The 10,037-nt window shown below is 38.7% G+C and overlaps 1 long non-coding RNA gene across 1 annotated transcript; it reads left to right on the top strand.

Annotated features, from left to right (window-relative positions):
- The first annotated feature begins 1,795 nt into the window (after positions 1–1,795).
- Positions 1,796–9,790, top strand: LOC134986769 (uncharacterized). The gene is made up of 2 exons (XR_010192594.1): positions 1,796–1,864; positions 8,686–9,790. It is a non-coding gene; the product is annotated as an uncharacterized LOC134986769 (long non-coding RNA).
- Positions 9,791–10,037: the final 247 nt, after the last annotated feature.

Raw genomic sequence — 10,037 nt, forward strand, 5'->3', positions numbered from 1 at the left:
ACAAGAGGGGGATTAACAGAACCAAAAGGCAGAAGGCACGTGCGCCCAAAAAGTGGGCGTAACCTCGCAGGAAGCCCTCATTTACATCATCACTCCGTGGGGGGGGGGGAACGGGAGTGTGCCCAACATTCCCGGGTATGCTGGGCTACCTGCACTGCTGGCTCTTACTCTATGATAAGAGCCATGATAATGTCACAGTGCAGAACCCAGCTCCAATTTACTGTGGAGGAGTCGGCATTTTAGGTCACTCCCTAGAAGGGTAACAAGCGGAAGCGACCTGCACCACCCTGGTGACGCCTCTGTCAAAAATAATTCAGTTGTACAGCAGTATATCAATAAAAGTGACACAATCACAAATCACACGCAAGACATGAGAACTAGCCAATTCAAGAAATCAAAAACGGTATCTTATCACAATCCAAACTACATAGGGGATGAGGGCTTTGTCATTAGGCAATCAAGTTGCACACAGGTATACAAGTGTTGCATATGAGTTAATAAACACAGTCTCCTGGTGCATCCTAGTCGCATCACGTTAAGACTAAGATGCATATTCAGAAAGACAAGAGCCCAACGCTAACAGAGTTGCACAGGAACTGGTGGCCCACTCCTGAACGGCATCTCGCTCTGCATGGCGTATTGAATGAGGACACATTGATAGATAGATAGATAGATAGATAGATAGATAGATAGATAGATAGATAGATAGATATGCGTGTATGCACACGTGTATTTTAACATGTACAGAAGTGCACCTTGTAAAATTACACGCACAATAAAACATCTATACTTACAGTTGCTGAAGTTGTACATTGTTTTTTTTTTATTTCACTACTGAGTCCTGAGCATGTTGCCCTCTCCCAGCCCCCCATTCCTCCTCTTCATAGTGAGTGCAAACCACAGCAATTTGTGGAAGAAGCTGCTTGTGGAGATAAGGTGTATCTGTTGCAGCTTCTACACACAGTGCTGACTGTCACTGTACACCCCCATCCCCCATCACACCTCTCATCGTTCTACAGATACTTCCATTACTTTCTAAAGATCTCTGTGTGCTTGGTTCATTCACTTGCAAACTTTCTGTTTAGTAAGAGCTGGGATACAATGAGGAAAGAGCTTGTAGACAAGCTGGCAGCCCTCTGAGTGTGCAACAGGGGATATCAATTTGTTTTTAGGCTTTGTGTGGAAAGCAGGAGATTGGTAATCCACGCTGTGTGTGTATTGCCAGCTATCTGTGTAGGCCAGGTTGTGCAACTGGCTTTGGTCTAGTTTCCTCTAGTTTATTTCAATGAGCTTTAGACATATTCTTTTGCATGTTTACTTTGTATCATGTAACATATATAGCACTGGCTACATGTGAGTTTGGTGCTGCTACTATAACCGGCATTGCATACTGTATATACTTACATAATGAAGCAATAACTGTTGCCATTAAGTGAAATATTGGCATTAGTGTTTGTTTTACAGCGGGATTCTATTGGTCAGCGCGAGACTTGAGTCAGATTAAGTGCAAGAAAACAATATCTCTTCTTTCTATTGCTAGGGGAGGATTTTTGGATGACTTCCTGTTAAATTTACTTTTACACTTCACTCAATTTCCAGATGTCCCTCTCAATGTCTTTTATTTGACTGTCTCTTTGTGGAAGACATCACTTGCGACACACAGCGGTCTCTCTGTCAATGTACGGTGTGTGGGTGGGGCTACTTCTAGTTCCTCTGTGTGGTTAGTGACGTTGGTCAATGGTAAAGGTTAAAAAGGGAGGCTGGTCTGCCTGCCATCCTTTTTACTCATCGGTCCCTGGTGAAGACAAAGCTTCGGCTGGACTAGAATATGAAGTCAAAGAAACCAGAAGAGTTGACACAAACAGTAAGTAGATGGGTACTGGTGTCATTTAAGGGATTACCGGTTCAGGTTCTCCTTGGTTAGGTTCTCGTAGGTCCACTAAAATCCTAATTCAATAGTTCCACTGTGGATCTTACTGCCAGTTTTATTATTTATGCTTTAAAACTGGACCACTCAGTGCAGAACCTCATTTCATTTGCCATTTCAACAAATATAGTGCACCTGACTTCTGTGCTTAAATGGCGTATTATTAGGCTGCTGCCTGGCAATGTAAATCCCTAATAATAAAAAACAAACAAAATAAAAAAACAGTAAAATAATACTGGACTTTAAATGGTTCTTGCCCTGAATGGTGGCTTTAAATAATTACTCCCTTTTAGTAGGATTCTAAACTGTGCTGCAATAATTGTCTCTGCCCTCTAGTTTCCCCCTCTTGGCCTTCTTACGACATACTGCAATAGCTTCCTTCACATTAATACTGCGCTTTCCATGTCCCGTGACCTGCAGTATACTGTACGTTTACTGGAACACTACAGTTTTAAAATGCAAACCAATTTTAATATATTATTTTACTTGTTATCATATACGCGCATTCACCTCAGGTCGTCATTATTTTAAGTATTCATCTTCTTCTGCCCAAAGAACATTGTTACATGTATGACTGGTAGTGCTGTATATTGAGTCAGAAGGAAATAAATAGTTATCTTGATTTCTTATCTACTGCAATGCCTGGAATTAACGACACATGATGGGGTAGATAAAATATACTAGGCAAGAGACTTGCAGAATCGTCAGAATCATGCATTGTTCATTGTACACAATAGAATATTGTGTAGATATTATATATATATATATATTTATATAGACATATATACATATATATATATATATATTTATTTGTTTATATTAAGTTTCTAAGTTTCTACAGCACCAGTATATTCAGTTGCCTTTACAACTGTGAACAACAGAGTAATAAAATGAAAGTACGTAATAACAGAGAGAGAAAGAGGTAAGAGGGCCCTGCTCACAAGCTTGTAATCTATAGATATTTGAAGGGAAAAGGGGAAGGAGAGACCTGAGCACAGGTGTATCAATTAGGGTGTGAATCAATTGCTAAGAATATATTGGCCCTCATTCCGAGTTGATCGGTCGCAAGGCGAATTTAGCAGAGTTACACACGCTAAGCCGCCGCCTACTGTGAGTGAATCTTAGCTTCTTAAAATTGCGACCGATGTATTCGCAATATTGCGATTACTAACTACTTAGCAGTTTCTGAGTAGCTCCAGACTTACTCTGCCTGTGCGATCATTTCAGTGCTTGTCGTTCCTGGTTGACGTCACAAACACACCCAGCGTTCGCCCAGGCACTCCCACCGTTTCCCCGGCCACTCCTGCGTTTTTTCCGGAAACGGTAGCGTTTTCAGCCACACGCCCCTGAAACGCCGTGTTTCCGCCCAGTAACACCCATTTCCTGTCAATCACATTACGATCGCCGGAGCGATGAAAAAGCCGTGAGTAAAAATACTTTCTTCATAGTAAAGTTACTTGGCGCAGTCGCAGTGCGAACATTGCGCATGCGTACTAAGCGGATTTTCACTGCGATGCGATGAAAAATACCGAGCGAACAACTCGGAATGAGGGCCATTGTTCTATAGTGTAATATTAGTACCATGGTTTTATCCAGTGGAATTCCACTTAGAAATCTCTCGGGTGGAGGTGCTCCCCTAAGAGTATGGTGAAATGATATATAAGAAGGGGCAGAAGAAACTCTCTTTTTCTGGGGGCACTCTTATAGTTATAAAATGTAACTTTTATTACTGTGCTTTAAAAACAATAAGCATTGTAATCACAGACAGATAGACATACATCACATATAACATATAGTTGTAGATAATAGCAGAGATAATAAATCGTCTTGCTGTAATAAATGCTTCAAATAGACAATGTGTAGTTCACTGATAATTCAGAAAGTTTGAGCGAAATAATTATTTTTCAAAACTGGAAAAATGAAAATATGCCACTAGTTTTGAAAAATAATTATTTCGCTCAAACTTTCTGAATGATCCGTGAACTACACATTGTCTATTTGAAGCATTTATTACAGCAAGACGATTTATTATCTCTGCTGTTATCTACAACTATATGTTATATGTGATGTTTGTCTATCTGTATGTGATTACAATACTTATTGTTTTTAAAGCACAGTAATAAAAGTTACAATTTATAACTATAAGAGTGCCCCCAGAAAAAGAGAGTTTCTTCTGCCCCTTCTTGTATAATCTATAGCTATATACAGATCTATCTAGACGGGCAGTCTATTGTCTGACACATACATGTAATATAATCATTTAGGTATTGTGTGTTTGGACGCTTGTTTAGTGAGTAAGTTCTGTTTGCATTTGTCATTGTGGTTTGTGCCCCCCTCCCCCCCCACCCTTTAATCCAGCTCCGTCTGGTAGAACATAGTTATAAAGCTTAATAAATAGCCATTTGAAATATTAGAAATAATGAGAGCAAATATGCAAAAAAGAAAAACACCAAGCACCATTAGAAATCTAGTACTCAGCTACCTGTATCCGACAGTGATTACCCCAACATGTAATTACAGACTTGGGGCACAAAATGGGGGAATGCACATTTCAGTGCAGTAAGTCCATGTTTAGCCAGCACAGTATTATAAGCAATTTTGTATTCACTTAAAATCTTGCTGTATGGCCCTGGGAGAGATAATATACAGTATGTGCCTGATGCTTGCAAATAATGGAATTTGGTCCTCTTATGTAAGTACTTTATTTTTTCTATTTACATAAAATAGCATGTCAAAAATAGTTTTGTTCTCCATACAGTAGGCAATACCACTACAAGTCATTTTCACTTTGTTGCAAAATAAAGTATGACGTGATAGCACTTTAAATTCTCTTGTGTACCTTAGGTGTGAGAATCAAGTGTGTGTGGTCCCGAAATCAAGGTTTCATTTTAAAGCCCCCATGTCCAACTTTTATTGCTTCTGATGCTTCCTATGCATCAATATGATTCACTTTGCTGAATATAATTTTAAATGGCCACCATTTCCTGTCACACAGAGTTCTAGCAGCACATACAAGAAGGCTGAGCAGCATTTGTGTAAGACAGAAAAGCAGAAGTGAAACCCAGTTTGGCGGGAGGTGCTGATCTGACGTCTGATGCACAGGCAGAGTTTCCCTTTACTAAGGGGGTGCAGGCTGACAGACTTAGGAGAGGATTAATGATGCAGATCACAGAAGGAACTCTCAATTCAGCTGCTCAGGAAGTATAGAGTCGTTGACATTACCACCTGGACAGGATAACTGTGGCTTCAGAGGTACATGGCCTGGTTTGGAAATTCTACACCTGTTTTAGGCACCAGCAGTGCATTTATCACACTGCATGCATTCTGCAAATTGGGGCTTATTTTGGCGAACATTTACTCACTGATCCATTGTACATATTTACAATGCCTTCCTACCTCTATCTTTTTTTACTCAGTTTTGTTCTATTACTGTTGTCCTAATTGTAAAGCGCAACGGAATATGCTGCGCTATATAAGAAACTGTTAATAATAAATATGGGGAAAGGGTTTGTTCCTCTATTATTTCAATAGCCATTAATAGCAAATGAGGTGTGGACTGCATAACATATTACTTTAATCGTATTATTATAATTTATGTCTTTATAGATTCCACATAATGTCTAGTCATGCTAAATGGGAATTGTTTGCTTATCAACTAAACTACCCTAAATTACGCTAACCTAGCATAGTTTACATGAATTAAAATGTATCCAAATATATTCTCTACTCACTAATATATTAATTCTACATTTGTTATTAAAACATATAATACTTAGTTTTTGTTTTTTTTCCATTGTATAGGTAGGTTACTGTGAATGACAACTGATACTATATTACTTGTTAAAACGGGAATGAAACAGAACATTTTTTAAATGGTGTTTCAACTTTTTTCCCTAGACTAATATACTGTAGTTTTAAGTTATTAAAATACCTATATCTTCTTTCTTTCGTCACCCTGTCATATAATTGTACTGTTGTTATTTAGTTTTACTGTTATTTATTTTATTTATTAGCAGTTTCTTATATAGCGCAGCATATTCCGTTGCGCTTTACAATTACAACAACAGTTATAGAACAAAACTGGGCAAAGACAGACAGACATAGAGGGGGTAATTCCAAGTTGATCGCAGCAGGAAATTGTTTAGCAGTTGGGCAAAACCATGTGCACTGCAGGGGAGGCAGATATAACATCTGCAGAAAGAGTTAAATTTGGGTGGGTTATTTTATTTCTGTGCAGGGTAAATACTGGCTGCTTTATTTTTATACTGCAAATTAGATTGCAGATTGAACACACCACACCCAAATCTAACTCTCTCTGCACATGTTATATCTGCCTCCCCTGCAGTGCACATGGTTTTGCCCAATTGCTAACAACAATCCTGCTGCGATCAACTTGGAATTACCCCCAGAGGTAGGAAGGCCCTGCTCGCAAACTTACAATCTATGTTATGTTAGCAACAACAACAACAAAAAACAGGAAGAGGCTGTTTAAAGACCAAATTAAGGATTCATGCCTAGAATCACATAGGCAGTTACTGTCGTATTAGATTGATGCTAACATTATTAGATTGATGCTAACATTATTAGATTGTTACTAACAAGTTTGACACTAAAATGTAAAAATTATTTCCATAGACACTTTGCTGTTGAATCGTTGCATTAAACCCTATTGAGTTTCTTACTGCATAGGTATACATTTTATACTTAGCAGGACATTTACTAAGCAGTGATAAGAGCAGAGAAGTGAGCCAGTGGAGAAGTTGCCCATAGCAACCAATCAGCACTGAAGTAACATCTATAATTTGCATACTATAAAATTATACAGAGCTGCTGATTGGTTGATGGGGCAACTTCTTCACTGGCTCACTTCTCCGCTCTTATCACTGCTTAGTAAATGTCCCCCTGAGTCCCTAAAAGTTATGTTTACTGACCTTAGTTACATTTTCATTTTGTTCTACTTTAAATCTTCCTTTGCAAGAAATACTAGTAAATATGAATACATAATAAAAAAGTAACTTTATAGAAAAAAAGGAATTGTACTGCTGACTTTGTCAGTTCTGAACAAAAACTGACATTCCCAACAATAGGGAATATTTAATATATTTATACATTTCATAAAAAGTATGTTTGGCCATAACAACAATGACACAGGCAGGTTATGACCAGCATATAAAAAAGGAGAAGCATCAGGAATAATACATTTCATAATAATGACTTTTTACAATAAATAGATAAATAAATCTTAAGCTGGGTACACATTTGACGACCTGTATACCCAGCCAATGGCATATGCGATGAAACGATGTACACACTGCATGATCTGGTGAACGACTGCACGATACATTGTCTAATGTGTACCCTGCTTAAGGAGGCCTTTCATATTAGCCTGGGCTAGCGCATTCCGAGTTAAGCCCCGTACCCACGGGGGTGATGTGTGCTGAGCGATCTAGCACAGACAGCTCGGCACACATCTCCCCCCCCCGATCAGCACTCAGTGCGGTGTGCTGAGCGAGGGAGGGGGGAGGGGGAGCGATCTCACTAGATTTGGCATGCATGCATTACAAATCTAGAGCCGTCGATAGCAATGCGTGGGACCACGCATTGCTGACACCCTACACGCAGAGAGATCCGTGCTTAAATTCTAAGCAATCTGGTCAGTGATAGATAGATATACAGACAGTCATATAGACAGATAAAGCATATCCAGTTTGCAAACCCTGTCATAAAGTATCCAATACCACACACTTTTTATTTAATGTAATATGGGTAATTTATGTGCTCATACCATCAATTATATTGTGCATTTGGACACAGTGCCTCTTTATGTTCCAATGATGTGAAGACACTTGTGATACTCAGAAAGCCCCCTGTGCTCCACAAACATTGGGGGTAATTCAGACATGATCGTAGCAGCAAATTTGTTAGCAGTTGGGAAAAACCATGTGCACTGCATGGGGGAGGGGGCAGATATAACATGTGCAGATAGATTTAGATTTGGGTGGGGTGTGTTCAAACTGAAATCTAAATTGCAGTGTAAAAATAAAGCAGCCAGTATTTACCCTGCAGAGAAACAATATAACCCACCCAAAACGTACTCTCTCTGCACATGTTATATCCGCAGCCCCCCTCCCTCCCCCCCTGCAGTGCACATGGTTTTGCCCACCTGCTAACAAAGTTACTGCTATGAACAGGTCTGAACCAGGCCCATTATTCGATCTTAAAGGTAATTTAAAAATGACAGATTATACTGGTTATTTATCAATGGCATATTCACTAGTTCAGCAACTATCCGTTTTTTTTTCTTCTTTTTTTTACATTTGTAGTTTTTTTTATAGCTTTAACTGGCGATTTATTTTTTCACCAAAGGTGGCGATTGTTAAACTCCACTGTTATACTTATTTTCACTGTAATGTGTGCCAGTATGACATATAATTTCAGGACTACTAAAGTGAAATTAAACACCCAGTATGAAATAGTACGATGGGGCAACTGTATCACAGACAGAGCACAGTTAATAAATAGTATGTATGTATGTATGTATGTATGTATATATATATATATACAGAGAACAATGATCAGCAATTTAAATAGTGAAATAGAGGATTATAACAGGATATAATAGTACAAGGAAGGGCAATTTCTGTAAGCATTCAGGTGGTAATATCTCATTCTTAGAACTGTTGCTTGAATAGTTTGTCTGTAAAATCCAGACTGTCAGAACACACGTTGTATATGACAATCCATCTCTCTTATTGCAGGAATAACTGAATGATTCGGAGATACAAAATGTTCTACAACACAAGAAAACACTGTGGCACCTATTGGCTTTGTAGCTTTCTATCGGTAAGTGTTGAAGTGGCATTGTAGCAGTTGATGGGAGCAAACATGTCGGAGACTATGAGAGGAAGGAGGACCTATCCCAGGAAGCCTGGACCTACAGTGCAGCCATCCATAAAGTAGAAAGCACTACTAGACAGGCCTGAACGCTGTAGTGTTTCCTACTTTATGGATGAGTGTACTGGACACTACAAGACATCATCTGGACAAAACGGGAACACACAATGGAAAGCATTTACTGCTAACAGCACCTGCTTATTTCATTAAAGTTATAATTAATGTATAATGCTGTATTCAGTAGATAAAAACACTGAGCAGCAGGAGAATGTCTTTTCTAAACCAACAATCAGCCATATTTTATTATTTTTATCACAAGTTGTTTACGTGTAGCAAAATAAAATAAATAGCGATGCATTGAAAGGATAAATTGTATATTTGATCATGGGGAGAATTATCAATCCTTTCCAAAGAGGACAAGTGGAGAAAACCAATCAGATTCTAGCTAACATTTATATACTAAGTGTTATAAAATGAAAGTTAGAATCTGATTGGTTGCTATGTGCAACTGTTCCTTTTTACAAGGTTTGATAAGCCTCTTCCCCTATAATCTGAGTACAAGCTGTTCTGCTCTTGCATGTGGAATACAGAAAGGTATCACGTATGAGTTTAGGATTATTTGCTTACATTTATATTTTGCTACAAAATGCTTGTTACAATGCACCTGATAACCCAACGAGGGATGCTACACCTGGACTGGATGTACGGCAGCACATGCAGTGCAGTTACCCATAAAGTAGAAAGCACTACTAGACAGGACTGAACGCTGTAGTGTTTCCTACTTTATGGATGAGTGTACTGGACACTACAGGACATCATCTGGAGTCCGAAGACAGAAGACTCTTCTTTGTTTACTGTATATCATTTGCAGAAATTTTGTCTCAACACTGTAATCATAGCTGTCTAAATAAATGGCATTGTGTAGATGACATCATATGTATCCATAAAATAAATCTAATTATGAAGTTAGTACTTGTCTCAGGTATCATTCATCCAAATACTGCTAATTGTGTTGTTCGTCTTCGTCTTCTCCTTCTTCTTCGTCTCCTTTCACCTCAGACCACTGTCACTGCAATTTCAATATAACAGCTCCCCAGGTACACATCCAAGTTGAACCACAGCTCAATAGTATATATGCAGATAGGAAGCCGCAGCACTCTCTGGTATTCACATCATATAAAGAATCCACAAACTGTATATGGACAATGTTTCAGAT

Source organism: Pseudophryne corroboree, chromosome 2 (genome assembly GCF_028390025.1).
Source record: "Pseudophryne corroboree isolate aPseCor3 chromosome 2, aPseCor3.hap2, whole genome shotgun sequence".
Taxonomy (NCBI): Eukaryota; Metazoa; Chordata; class Amphibia; order Anura; family Myobatrachidae; genus Pseudophryne; species Pseudophryne corroboree.